The following is an 18,838-nucleotide window of genomic DNA, read 5'->3' on the forward strand; positions in this document are numbered from 1 at the left end:
TGATTGTGGGAAACTATTTAGACAGTTCTGCTATTTTAACAGAAAAAACCCGATTCCGCTGCTCCAGATGCTGGAGTTGTGAAATGGCCATTGGCGCTCAGACTGTAGCTGTGGCTCGGTGATTCGATTAAATTCATTTTCAATTTCGTATAATCTGCCGGCGATGGTCTTCCTGGAGTCTTGCGTGATGATATAATGTCGTATGTGATCGCACCATCTCTCACAGAGTGGTATCTTGAGGTTAACGACACTGCATTTCGGAAGTTACCCGATCTCGTTATTCGTGATGCCGTGACGCGGCCTGACGTGCGTTTGCGGGCAGATTGTAACGAGACAAACTTTGCACAATGGATTAGCGAGGACCCGTTTACCAGTGAACCTGTATCTCGTCTCGGCAATACCACACATTTGTAAGTTTACACGTGTGAAATAACTGCATACTGGCATCAGGCGCGGAAGCAGGGTTCCGTCACCACAAATACACGTAACTTACAGTGTCGCTCCGATTTAGCGCACTACAAATGACTACGATTTTATAACATTAACAATTATTCTGTTAAATGCTTTAATATAATAATAATAATAATAATAATAATAATAATAATAATAATAATGTCTATGAAGAAAACATAAAAAGCGTTAAATTTATGTTCTTCGAAAACTTCCTGGAAAACAAACTGCACTGGTATCACCAAATCCGATTTGTGGTGAAAAACTTGATCACATTTCAATAAGTTGACACAGTGCAATGAACGTACTCGTTGTAAAAGTTGCTAACAAGGGAACCTCCCCATCGCACCCCCCTCAGATTTAGTTATAAGTTGGCACAGTGGATAGGCCTTGAAAAACTGAACACACATCAATCGAGAAAACAGGAAGAAGTTGTGTGGAACTATGAAAAAATAAGCAAAATATACAAACTGAGTAGTCTACGTGCAAGATAGGCAATATCAATGCCAGTGTAAGCTCAGGAGCGCCGTGGTCCCGTGGTTAGCGTGAGCAGCTGTGGAACGGGAGGTCCTTCGTTCAAGCCTTCCCTCGAGTGAAAATTTTACTTTCTTTATTTTCGCAAAGTTATGATCTGTCGTTCATTCATTGACGTCTCTGTTCACTGTAATAAGTTTAGTGTGTGTTTTGCGACCGCACCGCAAAACCGTACGATTAGTAGACGAAAGGACGTGCCTCTCCAATGGGAACAGAAAACATTTGATCGCAAGGTCATAGGTCAACCGAATCCTCCACAGGAAAACACGTCTGATATATTCTATGCGACACTTGTGACGGCATGTGCGTCACATGACAGGAAGATGTTGTCGACCCACCTAACTTGTACACTTGGCGAATGGGTAAAAAGATTCTTCTACCTTGCCCGATTTAGGTTTTCTTGTGGATGTGATAATCACTCCCAAAAAACTGATGGAAACATAAGAGTTTGTCACATAAACTGAAAATAAAAAATTAAAATTTTCACTCGAGGGATGACTTGAACCAAGGTCCTCTCGTTCCACAGCTGCTCACACTAACCACGGGACCACAGCGCTCCTGTGCTCAAATTATCCTTCATGTTGCTTATCTTGCGCATAGACTACTTAGTTTGTATATTTTGCTTATTTTTTTCATAGTTCCACACAACTTCTTCCTGTTTTCTCGATTGATGTGTGTTCAGTTTTTCAAGGTCTATCCACTGTGCCAACTTATAACTAAATCTGAGGGGGGTGCGATGGGGAGGTTCCCTTGTAACAATATTACAAGTGTCAGACCATTACCCATCATTATATTCAAGATTAGAGCAATATTTAGAAAAAATAACCAATACCAACCCAAAACGTTTGACATACATACGTTATCAGACGTATGACGCCATACGCCGCATCACTACGTCACGAGATTAAGTCGTCATCTGGTATCGGTAGGTTCGGTTGGCCCGTCGCGTGGGCTGCAGAGGGCGAGGCCACCGCAATGGAGCCCGCGCCAGCTGGGCGGCAGTGTTCCGCATTCCCTGCCGGAGGCTGGCTCCGGGTCCAGGCGAGCGCAACGGGACGCGACGCCGCAGAGCAGCGCACGGCCTTCTGGGAATACGTGTGCGTCTGGTCGGTCGCTAGCCGCGAGCGGGGTCCTTTCTGGGTCACCAGCACCTCCCAGTACAGCCATCTGCCGTCACTGTACCGTGCAAGGGGACGAGCCGCACGTGCGTCCAATAGCGTACTGCGCAAACGGAAACTGTCTGGACTGCTCGAGAATCTGCATACGCGGTCTGTGAGTTGTAACCGGCTACCCTGCCTGCTTGAGAAGATGGAAAGACGATGGAGAACTTAAAGAATACAGTTGCCATCACCGATCACTTCCCAGCAGGAAGTTAACTCAGTAAACTGAAATTAGCCGAGCTGTGCTTTTTGATTCCTGGTTTATTTTCTGTTACTCCAGACTGGTGCTGGAGAGAAGCGCAAAGTTACAGAGGTAGTCTAACGTAATTTTCAAAAGTTGAGTGCATAACGCAGTGGGTCAATGACGTTATGTTGTATAGTTAATTGAGTGTCGCACTTCTTTGCTGCGATACTGCAGGTTCACCGGTGCACAGTGAAAGAGCTGGTAATTTTCTAATCAGTATTTGGTTCACGCTAATGGGCAGACCGCCTCCACGTCAGCACTTTTGCGTTTCTTTCACGAGAAACTGATACAACAAATTAATACGTCTGGGTTGTTAAGTTAGTAAATCTGAAAGATATTAACTTCAATATACCTAAATCTATTCGTGGTTCTTAAGAGCTAACAAGAGAGATGCTTACACGGCGAAACATAAAGGGACAAAGACGATGTGAAACAGCGAGGCATCTCCTTGCTGGCCGGAGACAAAAATGTGAAGGTGGCGCCTTCTTTTATCACCACATAAAGTCTTATAAATACTTACTAACATTTCAGGACTTTCTCGTCTATTCATTTCGTGGTCTTACGGGACATGGCGACTTCGTACGCAACACATTTCTAGCTGTGTTCCCATTTATTCTCTCTCTCTCTCTCTCTCTCTCTCTCTCTCTCACACACACACACACACACACACACACACACACACACACACACCACGTGCACACAATGCAGGGTTAGGCAGCTAAGACAGGTCACCCCAATTAGATCTACATCTACATATATACTCCGCTATCCGCCAAGCGGTGTGTGGCGGAGGGCACTATTCGCGCCAAAGTCATATCCCCCCCCCCCCCCCATCTGTCCCACTCGCGGGTCGCATTAGGCAAAACCGACTGTCTGAACGCCTCAGTACGTGCTCTAATTCCCCTTATCTTTGAATGCTGGCCATAGCGTGATTAGAAAGTTGGTGGTAATAATATATGATCTACATCCTCGACGAAGATCGGATTTTGAAATTTAGTGAGCAACCCCTTCCGTTTAGCGCATCGTCTATCTGCAAGTGCGTCCCACTTCAAACTTTCAAGCCGGCCGATGTGGACGATCGGCTCTAGGTGCTTCAGTCTGGAGCCGAGCAACTGCTACGGTCGCAGGTTCGAATCCTGCCTCGGGCATGGATGTGTGTGCTGTCCTTAGGTTAGTTACGTTTATGTAGTTCTAAGTTCTAGGGGACTGATGACCTCAGATGTTGAGTCCCATAGTGCTCACAGCCATTTGAACCATTTCAAACTTTCTATGAGATCTCAACGCTCTCGCGATGGCTAAATATACCAGTCACGAATCTTGCCGCTCTTCTTTGGACCTCCTCAGTCTCTTGAATTAGGCCCAACTGGTAAGGGTCCCATACAGACGAACAATACTCTAAGACTGGACGAACTAAAGTATTGTAAGCAATTTCCATTGTTGAAGGACTGCATCGTTTCAGGATTCTACCAATAATCTGCAATCTAGACTTCGCCCTACCCGTTACTTGTGTAACCTGATTGTTTCATCTGAGATCATTTACAATAGTAACACCCAGATACTTGACGGATGTTACCGCTTCCAGAGACTGGGCATTTATTTAGTACTCGTACATTAATGGGGATTTCCGCCTTGTTATACGCCGTAGGTTACACTTACTAATATTGAGAGATAACTGCCAGACGTTACACCGCGCATTTATTTTCTGCAAATCCTCATTGATTTGTTCACAACTTTCGTGAGATACTACTTTCCAGTAGACTACAGCGTCATCGGCAAACAGTCTAATGCCGCTGTCAATACCATCAACCACCTCGTTGTCGACGGGACGTTAAACACTAACCACCACCACCACCATTTTTGAATACCATCAACCAGATCGTTTCTGTAAATTGTAAAAAGCAACGGATCCACTACGCTGCCCTGGGGCACACTTGATGTTGTGCTTGTTTCTGCTGATTTTTGTATTTCTTCCTTTACTTGTAGTATGAAATCTTACTTCTTGCCAAATTTCATGATTATAGGTCAACGGTAACTATCATACTGGTTTTGATGACCGAGTTTTCGAGTACCAAAATATGTGCCACAAATGGCAGTATTTTTTTATTACGTTGAATTAGAATCTTAAAGTTTTAACAGTGCCAAGGGACCCGACATCCGTGTGTGATATAAATTTGAACTCGACACGCTAAACTGTTCCAGCGAAAAATGGTCATAACGTACCAACAGACAAATCGACAGAGGGATAAAAAAATATCCAATAATATTTTTTGCGTTACATAATTGCAAATTAACAACCTTCTGATTTTTTTCCTTTACTTGTACTGCGAAAGCTTGCTTCTTGTCAAATTTCATGTTTCTAGGCCAACAGGAAATGTGCTCCAGGTTTTGATGAGTGAGTATCAAAATATGTGACATGCTTGGCCGTATCTTTAGACTGCATTGACTTAGATGCTTAAAATTTTTACGCCACCAAGAAACCAAAGACCTTACGTTCCTGAGAAAATGAGTTCTTAACCGTCACACACACACACACACACACACACACACACACACACACACACACACACAGCGAGAGAGAGAGAGAGAGAGAGAGAGAGAGAGAGAGAGAGACGGACAACAACCCGACCCGTTAAGGGATCCGTTTCTACAGGTTGAGGCACGGAACCCTAAAGATTATTTACCATCCCCTAGTCGGAGGTTCGAGTCCTCCCTCGGACATGAAGGTGTGTGTTGTCCTTAGCGTAAGTTAGGTTAAGTAGTGTGTAAGCCTAGGGACCGATGACCTCAGCAGTTTGGTAACATAGTTCTTACCACAAATTTCCAATTTCCATTATTTGCCAGGTAGTTTCATATAGAAGCAATGTTACGAAATATCCTCTGCTGTATACTAAACAGTGGGTATGTAAGTAGATGCAGATGCCATGTTAATTACAATCCAACTCTGATCAAGTATGACGTAATAATTGGCACTAGGCACTAACGTATGCTACGTCGACACATTTTGAATTATTTTTTCTTCCTGGTTCGTCATTAACATGAACGGTAAGCCGCTTCTTACATGTATTCTGTGTTTTACACGGCTGTTCACGTCCGCCACACAAATTTCTTATCGCCATTTCGCGCAGCGCAGTATTTCGACCGCGCTACGGAGACCTTCAGCCTGCGTCACTGAGCTCGGACATGTACCCAGAAGCGTCCCGCTGTAACTGCCACCCTGCGAACTTCGATCGCCAAAACTTGGCGAGCACACGAGAATAGAGTTTTATTTCGAGTGGTGCTGAGGTCAGCTAGTGAGTCCAGCCGCAATGGCCACTAAAGCCCTCGCGTGTCCAGCAGGAGTCGGTTATCGCGACGACACTTAACTGTATATGCCAACACAAGCAGTTGCGGGTTAGTCCAATGGTGTTGCTTGTTTACGACAGTAGTCGCTCGTTCTTTCGGCACCGGTAAAGATGGAATCTTCATACTCATTAGTACAATATATTTCCACTGGAAAGGTACGACGGAAACGCGGTGACATGCAAAAGCTACTATTTATGGGAATTTCTTCTTTGTATCCACATTCTTTCTACATCTACATATATATTCCGCTAGCCACCAAGCGGCGTCTGGCGGAGGGCACTATTCGCGCCAAAGTCACATCACCCCCCCACCCCCTCCCTCTGTCACACTCGCGGATCGTGCGAGGGAAAAACGACTGTCTGAACGCCTCAGTACGAGCTCTAATTTCCCTTATCTTTGAATGGTGATCATTGTGCGATGTGAAAGTTGGTGGTAATAATATATGCTCTACATTCTCGCTGAAGATCGGATTTCGGAATTAAGTGGGCAGCCCCTTCCGTTTAGCGCGCCGTCTATCTGCAAGTGTGTGCACTTCCAAGTTTCTATGAGATTTGTAACGCTCTCGCGATGGCTAAATGTACTAGTCACGAATCTTGCCGCTCTTATTTGGACCTTCTCAATCTCTTGAATCAGACCCAACTGGTAAGGGTCTCATACAGACGTATGGTACTCTTAAGACTGGACGAACTAAAGTATTGTAAGCAATTTCTTTTGTTGGAGAACTGCATCGCTTCAGGATTCTACCAATAAACTGCAATCTAGAGTTCGCCTTACCCGTTACTTGTGTAATTTGATCATTCCATTTGAGGTCATTTCGGATAGTCACACCCAGATACTTGACGGACGTTACCGCTTCCAAAGACTGGGCATTTATTTTGTACTCGTACATTAATGGGGATTTTCACCTTGTTATACGCAGTACGTTACACTTATTAATATTGAGAGATAACTGCGTGTCATTATACCACGCATTTATTTTCTGCAAATCCTCATGGATTTGTCCACAACTTTGAGGCTCTATTCACTACATCAAATGTAAATGTCGTTCTGTCTAATTCTTGTGTTCATTTAGCGACGATACTTTCCCACTGACAACAACCTCGCCAGTGAACAATCTGATAATGCCGATTACCCTATTTGTTAAACGTTTGTTTACTATGAGAACATTAGCGGTCCTGCTATATTAACTTTGGGCTTATCCGATGTTAATTTAATTTATGTTTAAAATTTACCGTCTAGGATAAGCTACGGGGTGATGGACAAACATATGGAAACACCAAAAAGAACACGTTACCATGCCTAATGCGACGTAGGAAAATCGTTAACACTCCAAAATAACATCCAATGTCTCGGAATGGAAAAATACAAATCGAGTTTCAACGGAATGTTATGCCACTCTTCCTCCAAAATAGTCGCAGTTTCAGGTAACCATGTTGAAGGTGGATAGCGACCACACACTTATCTCCAAAGTAGACCACAAAGACTGAATGATAGTGAGATCTGGTGACGATAGCGACCAGGACAGGTGCGATAGTTTATCCTCCTGCTCACAAATCCATCCTAGACGATGCGAGCAGTGTGACAAGGCGCCCTGCTCTTCGAACAGAGCCTCGCCACTGGGGGACAAACATCGTAATATGGGATGGATCTGATCCTCCAAAATGGTCACATAATTCTTTGCAGTAGTGCGACCATACGGAGTAGCCATGGAGGAGAAGCACTCCGTCTTAAGGCCACAAGTGGCCCATCTGGACCATCCGAACACCGTGTCATCCTCAGTTGAGGAATAGGAGGGGCGTGTGGTCAGCACACCGCTCTCCTGGTCGTTATGATGGTTTTCTGTGACCGGAGCCGCTACTATTCGGTCGAGTAGGTCCTCAATTGGCATCACGAGCCTGAGTGCACCCCGAAAAATGGCAACAGCGCACGGTGGCTGGATGGTCACCCATCCAAGTGCCTGCCACGTCCGACAGCACTTAGCTTCGGTGATCCCACGGGAAGCCGAGCGGGATTAGCCGAGCGGTCTAGAGCGCTGCAGTCATGGACTGTGCGGCTGATCCCGGCGGAGGTTCGAGTCCTCCCTCGGGCATGGGCGTGTGTGTTCGTCCTTAGGATAATTTAGGCTAAGTAGTGTGTAAGCTTAGGGACTGATGACCATGGCAGTTAAGTCCCATAAGATTTCACACACATTTGAACATTTTTTTCACGGGAACCGGTGTATCTACTGCGGCAAGGCCGTTGCCGGAGTAGCCATGGGGCCCAGCGAATACCAAGATACAGCTGCCCAAATCGTCACTAAACCTCCCTAAGTTTCACTCATGGGGCGTAGACTCGGCCGGAAGCTGAAAACAGTGTGACGCAAATCATCCGACGAATGACTTTCCAGCACCGCGTCCTCCTGTTACGGGAATTTGCATCACTGATGTGTGGCTTTGGAATACCAGCGCGCCCTGTAGTCCCCTGTTTACGGGGCTCGATTCGTGTTGCTCTGGTGCTGACAGGTTTCGTAAACGCGACATTCAGTTCTGCAGTGACTTTTGCAGCTGTCGTCCTCTTATTTTTGGTCACAATCGTCGTCAATGGCCGACCATCACGATCACTCAAACATACACTTCCGACCGCGTAGCCGCATGGTCTAGGGCGCCTTGTACGGTTCGCGCGGCTCCCCTCGTCGGAGGTTCGAGTCCTCCTTCGGGCATGGATGTGTCTCTTATCTTTAGCCTAAGTTTAAGTTAGACTAAGTAGTGTGTAAGCCTAGGGACCAATGACCTCAGCAGTTTGTTCCGATAGGAACTTAATAGCATCTCGTTCGCGTTGTGACCGTTCCCTGTATGCGGTATAAATCATCGTTATGGTGCCTCTTGAAATACCAAATACTACCTATGTTACGGTAGCACACACCATACGAGCACCAACAACTTGATCGCATTCGAATTCACCTAGCTTTGACACAATTAACTTACTACTAAACAGTACATACAAGGGGCTCGTATTGAAATTGCGCCGGACGAAGTGGCCGTGCGGTTAAAGGCGCTGCAGTCTGGAACCGCAAGACCGCTACGGTCGCAGGTTCGAATCCTGCCTCGGGCATGGATGTTTGTGATGTCCTTAGGTTAGTTAGGTTTAACTAGTTCTAAGTTCTAGGGGACTAATGACCTCAGCAGTTGAGTCCCATAGTGCTCAGAGCCATTTTTTGAAATTGGGTGCTTATGGAATATCGTCTCAGTTACGTGACTGGATTTGTGATTTGCTGTCAGAGAGGTCACAGTTCGTAGTAGTTGACGGAAAGTCATCGTGTAAAACAGAAGTGATTTCTGGCGTTCGCCAAGGTAGTGTTATAGGCCCTTTGCTCTTCCTTATCTATAAAAAACGATTTGGGAGACAATCTGAGCAGCCGTCTTCGATTGTTTGCAGATGACGCTGTCGTTTATCAACTAATAAAGTCATCAGAAGATCAAAACAAATTGCAAAACCATTTAGAAAAAAACATTTGAATGGTGCGAAAAGTGGCAGTTGACCCTAAATAACGAAAAGTGTGAGGTCATCCACATAAGTGCTAAAAGGAACTCATTAAACTTCGGTTACACGATAAATCAGTCTAATCTAAAAGCCGTAAATTCAACTACATACCTAGGTATTACAATTAGGAACAACTTAAATTGGAAGGAACACACAGAAAATGTTGTCGGGAAGGATAACCAAAGACTGCGTTTTATTAGCAGGACACTTAGAAAATGTAACAGACCTACTAAGGAGACTGCCTACACTACGCTTGTCCGTCCTCTTTTAGAATACTGCTGCGCGGTGTGGGATCCTTACCAGACAGGACTGACGGAGAACATCAAAAAAGTTCAAAGAAAGGCAGCACGTTTTGTATTATCGCGAAATATGGGAGAGAGTGTTACAGAAATGATACGGGGTTTGAGCTGGACATCATTAATAGAAAGGCGTTTTTCGTTTCGACGGTATCTTCTCACGAAATTTCAATCACCAACTTCCTCCTCTGCGAAAATATTTTGTTGACACCGACTTACATAGGGAGAAACGATCACCACGATAAAACAAGGGAAATAAAAGCTCTTGCGGAAAGATGTACGTGTTCATTCTTTCCGCGCGCTATACGAGATTGCAATAATAGAAGATTGTGAAGGTGGTTCGATGAACCCTCTGCCAGGCACTTAAACGTGATTTGCAGGGTATCCATGTAGATGTAGATGTAGAACACTATTCTAACGACAACGGACACTTGCAAGGCAGCGAGGGTATTGCACACATGCCGATCGTTGTCGAACACATCGACGCAACTTGTAGGTTTGGTTAGCACCTGCATTTATATTCAAGCGTGCATTTCTCGCTGTGTTTCAATATTTCTGTCCAAGCCCTGCACTTCCGACCCTACTACTGAATAAGGAAATGCACTGCATTTATTGCAGAACGATCCATTCACGAAGCTTATTTTGATACGAAACACAAGATATAAACATAGCACATTACTTCACTCATGTTGAGCTCGAAGCGGCGATCTGTAGTGATTACGTAGGAGAAGAAAACTTCTTAGCTGAGAGAGCTATAAAATTTTTTAAAATAGACAACCGGTTTCGGTAAAACTACGTTACCATCTTCAGATGTGTAATAAAACTACAAGAAGTGCTGCAACTGTCATACTTGTACCACCTACTTCAGTAGTTTCAACTCTACGCTGCTGCACGTAGACCTCTCGATTTATTAATGGAGGCCTCTAAACATTCTTTTATTAATTATTCTGGCTTTTGCCGGGTCTGTGTTGTATCCTATCGGTTATTCAAGTTTCCATCTATACTGGATAACCTTTTTGTAAGTTGATGCATTAAGACAGATACTATATTCCTAGGCGTTGAGTTATATATTAGTCTGTAATTTATATTACCATAATACGATGAATGAGCTTCCATAGGTTTGTGAGTCAGGATTGCGTTTTGGTTTCTCATATTCATCTACATCTACATGATTACTCTGCAATTCACATTTAAGTGCTTGGCAGAGGGTTCATCGAACCACAATCATACTATCTCCCTACCATTCCACTACCGAACAGCGCGCGGGAAAACGAACACCTAAACCTTTCCGTTCGAGCTCTGATTTCTCTTATTTTATTTTGATGATCATTCCTACCTATGTAGGTTGGGCTCAACAAAATATTTTCGCATTCGGAAGAGAAAGTTGGCGACTGAAATTTCGTAAATAGATCTCGCCGTGACGAAAAACGTCTTTGCTTTAATGACTTCCATCCCAACTCGCGTATCATATCAGCCACACTTTCTCCCCTATTACGTGATAATACAACACGAGCTGCCTTTTTTGCACCCTTTCGATGTCCTCCGTCAATCCCACCTGGTAAGGATCCCACACCGCGCAGCAATATTCTAATAGAGGACGAACGAGTATAGTGTAAGCTGTCTCTCTAGTGGACTTGTTGCATCTTCTAAGTGTCCTGCCAATGAAACGCAACCTTTGGCTCGCCTTCCCCACAATATTACCTATGTGGTCTTTCCAACTGAAGTTGTTCGTAATCTTTACACCCAGGTACTTGGTTGAATTGACAGCCTTGAGAATTGTACTATTTATCGAGTAATCGAATTCCAACGGATTTCTTTTGGAACTCATGTGGATCACCTCACACTTTTCGTTATTTAGCGTCAACTGCCACCTGCCACACCATACAGCAATCTTTTCTAAATCGCTTTGTAACTGATACTGGTCTTCGGATGACCTTACTAGACGGTAAATTACAGCATCATCTGCGAACAACCTAAGAGAACCGCTCAGATTGTCACCCAGGTCATTTATATAGATGAGGAACAGCAGAGGTCCCAGGACGCTTCCGTGGGGAACACCTGATATCACTTCAGTTTTACTCGATGACTTGCCGTCTTTTACTACGAACTGCGACCTTCCTGACAGGAAATCACGAATCCAGTCGCACAACTGAGACGATACCCCATAGGCCCGCAGCTTGATTAGAAGTCGCTTGTGAGGAACGGTGTCAAAAGCTTTCCGGAAATCTAGAAATACGAAATCAACTTTAGATCCCCTGTCGATATCGACCATTACTTCGTGCGAATAAAGAGCTAGCTGCGTTGCACAAGAACGATGTTTTCTGAAACCATGCTGATTACGTATCAATAGATCGTTCCCTTCGAGGTGATTCATAATGTTTGAATACAATATATGCTCCAAAACCCTACTGCAAACCGACGTCAATGATATAGGTCTGTAGTTCGATGGATTACTTCTACTACCCTTCTTAAACACTGGTGCGACCTGCGCAATTTTCCAATCTGTAGGTACAGATCTATCGGTGAGCGAGCGGTTGTATATGATTGCTAAGTAGGGAGCTATTGTATCAGCGTAATCTGAAAGGAACCTAATCGGTATACAATCTGGACCTGAAGACTTGTCCGTATCAAGCGATTTGAGTTGCTTCAGTATTCTTTGGCTACAGGCGTCCTTCTATTCAGTCTAAGACGCGGACTGTAATTATTTTTGTCTTCCGTTGATGTCTCACGTAGTATTCATGGCCCTGATATAGGCTTACACATCGGCTGATTTTTTGGTGCACTAAATATGATGCCTCAGTGTGTAAAAATCGCTACAGGATCGCTTCCTTGTCCGTTCGTCCGTCTGTCCGTCTGTCCGCTTGTCTGTCTGTCTGTCTGTGAAGAACTCATTTTCTCAAGAGCACATAGACGAATCAAGTTCAGATTTCTGTCACATTAAGTTTTTTGGTTTCTTGCTTGCGTAAAAAAATTAAGCTTCTAAGTCTAACCGATCAAAAGTTACGGCTATGTATGTCACTTATTTTGATACTTGGAAATTCATCAAAACCTATTGCATCCTTCCCGTGGACCTAGAATCATGAAATTTGGCAAGAAGCAAGATTTCACAGTACAAGCAATGGAAAAATTTGGAAAATTTTTAATTTGCAATTATATAGGACGAAAAAATATTTTTGGTCATTTTTTTTATCCGTCTGTTCGTCTGTGAAGACCATTTTTCTCTGGAACAAAATACTTAGCAGTATTCTGTCACTAAGAAATTATGAAAAGTATTTTATAAACATTTCACAATTTTTATATACGTATATCTGGAATTAAGATTGTTATTAAATTATGTATTTGACTTTTACTGATACAATGTATGTACTAAAGCGACACCTGTTGCGCTTGTGGTCAGTTCGTCTCAGGCGTTGGCTACTGATAGTCTTGCGCCGCACTGGTAGCCATGACGTGTTATGTTATGGGAATGACGTTTCGGCGAAATGTGATGTATATACTAATTTTAATGCTGACGTGACAACGCATCGCTCATTTCATGTTTTATGTACCTGGAAATTCAATGAAGCCGCCCGGAGTGGCCGAGCAGTTCTAGGCGCTTCAGTCTGGCACCGCGCGACCGCTACGGTCGCAGGTTCGAATCCTGCCTCGGGCATGGATGTGTGTCAGGTTAGTTAGGTTTAAGTAGTTCTAGGGGACTGATGACCTCCGATGTTAAGTCCCATAGTGCTCAGAGCCATTTGAACCATTTTGAAATTCAATGAAAAGATTTTGTGTGTAGCTGGCACAAGATGTTATAACTTCCACACTTTACGATTTCACCTCCGTGTATCTGATACGTATAGAGAGTACTTTTCCGAACTCCACCGGACAACGGAGTACGTGGGAAGCGACGGCACGTGTGTTTGGCGTCCATGCGGCCCGTAAGTCACCTGACACGCGACGGGGACGCGATATGACGCTCGGCACGCCAGCACACTGCCTCCGCAGCAGTGCTCGGCTGATCCTTTGGCCAGTTAACATGCTTCCGAAATAACTTCATTGTACAACCACCATAAGATGCTTAGAGAATATAACATGTACTTGCGAACCCGGAAATGCTTCGCAGTTGCTAAATATGTTTGGGAATTAGACATACGTCCTGATATCCTTCTCCCCATGTCCATTTCTTTCTCTCCCCTCTCTTTTCTTATCTCCTCCTCCTTCCCTCTCTTGTTCACTAAGGACTCCCCCCCTACTCTATGTCCAGCTCCTCCTCTCCATATCTGTCTCCATTCCTCTCACTGCGTATTTCCTCGTTCCCCCTGTCTACGTCAATTTACCAACCCTCCCTCCTCTTCGTCCGCTTCCTCTTTCTCCCTCTCGCTGACCTTGCGCCTTGTGTACTGTTATAGCCGAAGAAACCTTGATTATGAACTGCAGACGCTTAAAATAAATGGGTAAATCAGCTGGGATCATTGATATACGAGGTATGAGAGACTTCTCTACCTGCTGCATCTGTGAGGATGCTAGCTTCAATGACAGTATTTTGTACAGTTTTAACCTGCACCTGAGTGCACGAATGGCAAAACGTCATTTTTTCCGATGAATCCAGGTTCTGTTTACAGCATCATGATGGTCGCATCCGTGTTTGGCGACATCGCGGTGAACGCACATTGGAAGCGTGTGTTCGTCATCGCCATACTGGCGTATCACCCGGCGTGATGGTATGGGGTGCCATCGGTTACACGTCTCGGTCACCTCTTGTTCGCATTGACGGCACTTTGAACAGTGGAATTTCAGATGTGTTACGACCCGTGCCTCTACCCTTCATTCGATCCCTGCGAAACCCTACATTTCAGCAGGATAATGCACGACCGCATGTTGCATGTCCTGTACGGGCCGTTATTACGGCCAGAGGTGGTTGTTCTGGGTACTGATTTCTCAGGATCTATGCACCCAAATTGCGTGAAAATGTAATCACATGTCTGTTCTCGTATAATATATTTGTCCAATGAATACCCGTTTATCACCTGCATTTCTTCTTGGTGTAGCAATTTTATTGGCCAGTAGTGTATATGGGAGTTTGGAAGCGTCGTGATGTCAGATGAGGAGCTAAGAACCAGGGGCATCATCAGGTTCCATCTGCTGGCAGTAACGGCTGGAGGGATAGGGGACATGCTAATCACGTGTCCCACTATCATAGAAAGCTCCTCGCACTGCCTGGTAGGCAGCAGTCTTACAGGCGGAACAGGCCTAAGGCCTAATCCGTTAGTGATATTCTCTTCTGTACAGGGTGATATTTTTTCCACCGTGTACAAATTCTAGGGAGTGATCGACGATATGGTACAGAACAAAAAATGGACTTTTGTCCAGAAATGCTCGGTTTCCATGCTAGAGACTATTTATTTAATCATACTTTGTTACAGAACCTGCGGCCTAATATGCGCTGTACCATGCAGCCACAGTTACAGTGCGTGTTGAAAATGTTTTCCACGTGCGTCGTCGCGTGTGTGTTCGCGCCGTAGCATGTTCTGTCTCACACGTTCACAACGGCCAGGCTGCATCCGAACAGTGTCAAAAACAGCAACAGCATGAATACGCTGCTCCAGTATCTCCACTTCTGTAATGGGCTCTGCATACACGATACTTTTGAGATGGCCCCATAACCATAAATTGCTCAGATTGAAATCCGGTGAACGATCAGCCCATGCTACTAGACCATATCGTCCGAGCCATCGACCATGGAAGACACGATTGAGATGTGGTCGACCTTAACCGCGAAGTGGGCTGGAGCACCATCATGTAGCGGCCATATAACCCTTCAAATCGTCAATGGCACTTCTTCCAGCAACGGAGGCAAAGTTAATAGCAAGAAACGCCGATAGTTCCGGCCTGTTAGGTGACGTGAAAGGAAGACTGGACCGAAAATACGGCCGCCAATTATTCCGGCCCATACATTTCGGTTGCACCGATGTGATGGTTCAAATGGCTCTGAGCACTATGGGACTTAACATCTGAGGTCATTAGTCCCCTAGAACTTAGAACTACTTAACTATATATGACGGTAGTATCTGTTCCCGAAAGAACAGTTACCGTGGATGACCATGCAGCTTTGCTAGAAATGAAATGATAATTAAATAGACACCATAGCTGCAAGCAGGCGTTGATACACTTCATTGGGGACATGTTGAAAATGTGTGCCCCGACCGGGACTCGAACCCGGGATCTCCTGCTTACATGGCAGACGCTCTATCCATCTGAGCCACCGCGGGCACAGAGGATAGTGCGTCTGCAGGGACGTATCCCTTGCACGCTCCCCGTGAGATCCACATTCCCAACATGTCCACAACACTACATTCGTAGTGCGCCTAATAGACAACATGTCTCCAATGAAGTATATCAACGCCTGCTTGCAGCTAGGGTGTCTATTTAATTATCATTTCGTTTCTAGCAAAGCTGCATGGTCATCCACGGTAACTGTTCTTTCGGGAACAGATACTACCGTCATATATAGTGAAAAATATGGGTTCCCGGCCTTTGACCTTCTTGTGCGAACGCACACGCTATGCCCGAACTGGTACGGGACTTGCTACATTAATCTAGTATGATGGGCAAACATCTATTAGGCACACTACGAATGTAGTGTTGTGGACATGTTGGGAATGTGGATCTCACGGGGAGCGTGCAAGGGATAAGTCCCTGCAGACGCACTATCCTCTGTGCCCGCGGTGGCTCAGATGAATAGAGCGTCTGCCATGTAAGCAGGAGATCCCGGGTTCGAGTCCCGGTCGGGGCACACATTTTCAACATGTCCCCAATGAAGTGTATCAACGCCTGCTTGCAGCTAGGGTGTCTATTTAATTATCATTTCAGAACTACTTAAACCTAACTATCCTAGGGACATCACACACATCCATGCCCGAGGCCGGATTCGAACCTGCGACGGTAGCGGTCGCGCGGTTCCAGACTGTAGCGCCTAGAGCCACTCGGCCACTCCGGCTGGCACCGATGTGATGATTTGCTGTCACCATACCATGGGGGTCTGCGTACTATCCCACAGATTACTGTTATGAAAGTTGAAGATACCACTCCGCCTAATGGTGGCCTGACTGTTCGAATGATGGATGACACAAACCCCGGAATCGTAGTTACCTTGTGAAGAAACCAGAGACAAAACTGCTCCCTATGTGGAAAATATGTCGCTAGTAAGCCCTGCGCACGCGGTAAGTGGTAAGTACAAAACCCATTGTCACGGAGAATGTTCCCCACAGTCGCCTCGCTTACTCTGTACTGGTGGGCCAACTGCCTGGGACTGACACGGCGGTCGCCTTCCACAGTATTAATCACATTTTCCTCCAAGTCTAGTGTCCAAACATTTTGGGTACATCCTCCATGATCCCCTGCTTCCTGAAACGACCCTGTCTCAAACAAACGGCGAAACACTGTTGCAAACATTGAATGCTCTAACTGTTGTCGGCGGGGATAGGTCTCCTGACACAACCTTGCTGCCCGCCGACCATTGCCATTTGCCTTTCCGTAAATGAACACAATGGCGGCAAACTCACGATTCGAATACAGAACCATTGTGTACAACACGGTATCACATCCACTACAACTAGAGTGAGCAAGAGAAGTGACTCGGACACAACATTAGCAATTACTATGGCAGGAGAGGGCGCTAGGGCATGACCTATGGGCAACAGTACCAATCTCTAGGAGGAAACCATGCGTACTGTGACTGTGGCTGTGTGCCACAGTGTGTATTAGACCGTATCCTCTGTAATAAAGTAATGTAGAATAAAAGGTCTCTAGCATGGGAACCAAGCATCTCCGGACGTAAGTTGATTACACCTTTTTTGTTCCGTATACTCTCATCGATCAATCTCTAGAGTTTGTACACGGTGGAAAAAATCGTCCCGTTTATTTGGAAGACAAAAACGTACCTAGCCTCAGGCGGTTTACAGCCCCTCTGCAGATGACAATGCGTGTATATTATTCAAATGCTGTCTGAACTACATTGTTTTAACCAGTATCGGTTTGAGCGATTGAGTCAGGCTCAGTCGATTTACATATTACCGATGTCAACAGATAGTCTTACACCCGTCGACTGATTGTTTGTCACATATCTTTGTTACTTATTATCAGCCGCGCGGGATTAGCTGAGAGGTCTCAAGCGCTGCAGTCATGCACTGTGTCGCTGGTCCCGGCGGAGGTTCGAGTCCTCCTTCGGGCATGGGTGTGTGTGTTTGTCCTTAGGATAATTTAGGTTAAGTAGTGTGTAAGCTTAGGTACTGATGACCTTAGCAGTTATGTCCCATAAGATTTCACACACGCACACACACACACACACACACACACACACACACACACATTATCAGAAACTGTATGATAAGATGCTGCGGAAGGAGGTCACTGTGTCAAAACGTCAGCAATTACCACTCCACTGTTGTGAGAATAATCTCTTATTAAGTAAGTCCATTTCTTAGTTCAAAATGTTAAAATGTGTGTGAATTCCTAAGGGACCAAACTGCATAGGTCATCGGTCCCTAGATTTACACACTCCTTAAACTAAGTTAAACTAACTTATGCTAAGAACAACACACACATACACACACACACACACACACACACACACACACACATGCCCGAGGGAGGACTCGAACCTCCGGCGGAAGTTGCCACGCAGCCCATGACAGGACGCCTCAAACCGCGCGGCCACTCCGCACGGCATTTCTTAGTTATAAACCGTTCGTTATAGAACTACGAGCGTATTTGGCGAAGTAGCTGTACCACACGAAAAAGAAACAGGAATCTCCCACGATTCACATGGCTGATGAAGAACTGGGTATTTCACGTGACAAGGAAGAGAGGTACAACAAACACCGAAAAATAATGCAATAGCTTTATGGAACCCGTCGTTGTCGTAAGACCATTCAGAGAAACATTTCTTCGATGAAATCTGTGGCAGCCTCGTCTTTCCCTTTTAATATTCATGACCCTTCGCCGTTGACAGGTATCACTGCTTCTGGAACTGAGAAAAAGGAAATTGATCCAAGCGTCCCAAATGCTTCAGGAACAACGTACCGGTAGCAGGAGAACTGAACGGCATTCGGCCGCATGACGCGTCATGTTTCCGCTGTGCACACACCCAGCGATCATGCGTCCGGCGTAAACATGATTGACCGACACGCCATATCGACCGCCGCTGCAGCGTCGAGGGGGAAGTTATCGAACCAACGAACGCCACGCACCCGACGCACCCTGCGTGGAGAAAGCGCCCGTGTCTCGGAGTTCCTTGTGACGGGTTCCCGGTA

General features: G+C 45.3%; 1 protein-coding gene and 2 non-coding genes across 4 annotated transcripts in view; 1 reads left to right on the forward strand and 2 right to left on the reverse strand.

Annotated features, from left to right (window-relative positions):
* Nucleotides 1-18,838, reverse strand: part of LOC124615652 (ras-related protein Rab-23) — a 468,040-nt gene that overhangs the window by 216,171 nt on the left and 233,031 nt on the right. The gene's annotated exons all lie outside the window — the stretch shown is intronic.
* Nucleotides 15,723-15,797, reverse strand: Trnat-ugu. Its single transcript has one exon. It is a non-coding gene; the product is annotated as a tRNA-Thr (tRNA).
* Nucleotides 16,246-16,320, forward strand: Trnat-ugu. Its single transcript has one exon. It is a non-coding gene; the product is annotated as a tRNA-Thr (tRNA).

The sequence above is a fragment of the Schistocerca americana genome, chromosome 5, assembly GCF_021461395.2.
Source record: "Schistocerca americana isolate TAMUIC-IGC-003095 chromosome 5, iqSchAmer2.1, whole genome shotgun sequence".
Taxonomy (NCBI): Eukaryota; Metazoa; Arthropoda; class Insecta; order Orthoptera; family Acrididae; genus Schistocerca; species Schistocerca americana.